At 48.3% G+C, this 1,202-nt stretch overlaps 1 pseudogene; it reads left to right on the top strand.

Moving 5' to 3' along the window:
• On the top strand, window positions 1-932 carry LOC144281378 (small ribosomal subunit protein uS17 pseudogene; annotated as a pseudogene).
• Window positions 933-1,202: the final 270 nt, after the last annotated feature.

The raw sequence follows: 1,202 nt of genomic DNA, 5'->3' as shown, positions 1-1,202 counted from the left end.
CTCAAAACCCAAGACTCATGATCAGAACACGCAATGAAGGCTGTGGCCACAGAGATGAGAGGTAGGCCTTGGGCTTGGGTTGGGCCTCAGAGGGTCTGCAGCTGGCTGGAATACAAGTGCTGAGTGTGCTGACGACGGAGGAGACCATATTCTACATGTAGGCTCACATAGCTTAAACCACATTCCCACCAGTCAACATCATTTCATGGCCCTTTAGAAATCTGAGGAGATGGAGAATCTGTGCAGTACTCTGGTGTTGGGTGAGAAACATCAAGGAGGAATGACATGCCAACCCCACACGAACTACCATGCCCTGGGCTGCGCTTCTAGGACTTTCTCACTAACAGCTAATATTTCATGAACACTGACTCTGTGCTAAGCTATGAAATAGAAGGTGGAATAGAAAACAGACCTGGACATTTCTTCTTAAAGAAGCTTACAGACCTTTCCTCAAGAGGCCAAGAAATGGCAGATATTCAGACTGCGCATGCCTACCAAAAGTAGCTCACCATCGTTCAAAATAAGAAGATGGTCCTGCTTAGAGAAACTGGCGAAGAGAGGCTCCTGTGATACCACAGAAACATCGGTCTGGGCTTTAAGATGCCCACGGAGGCCACTGAGGACACCTGTACTGACCAGAGATGCCCCTTTACTGGTAATATCTCCATCTGAAGGCAAATTCTGTCTGGTGTGGCAGGTGACGAAGACAGAGGACCATTTTCCTCTGTGGCAACTACCTCCACTGCATCCTAACGTACAACTACTTCAAGAAACACCACAAGAACATATTCACACACCTGCCCCCCTGCTTCAGGGACATCCATATTGGCGACATGGTCACAGTGGGCAAGTGCCAGCCCTCGAGCAAGACTGTGTGCTCCGGTGTGCTCAAGATCCCCAAAGCCATGGCAGCAAGAAGCCAGAAGTCCTGAAAAGTTATTTTCCCTGTAAAAAAAAGAAAAGCTTACAGATAGCAAGTGAGTTATACAGAAATGACAATTTTAAAGACAGACTAAGTTAAGTGAATTTTAATAGAGGTTTAAAGAGCCAGGGGAGGGACACCTGGGTGGCTCATTTGTTGAGCATCTGCCTTTGGCTCAGGACGTGATCCTGGGGTTCTGGAATCGAGTCCTGCATCGGGCTCCTGCATGGAGCCTGCTTCTCCTTCTGCCTCTGTCTCTGCCTCTCTCTGTGTCTCTCAT

The sequence above is a fragment of the Canis aureus genome, chromosome 12, assembly GCF_053574225.1.
Source record: "Canis aureus isolate CA01 chromosome 12, VMU_Caureus_v.1.0, whole genome shotgun sequence".
Classification (NCBI taxonomy): domain Eukaryota; kingdom Metazoa; phylum Chordata; class Mammalia; order Carnivora; family Canidae; genus Canis; species Canis aureus.
The sequence above is the reverse complement of the archived record's forward strand: the minus strand, read 5'-3'. Positions and strand labels throughout refer to the sequence as shown.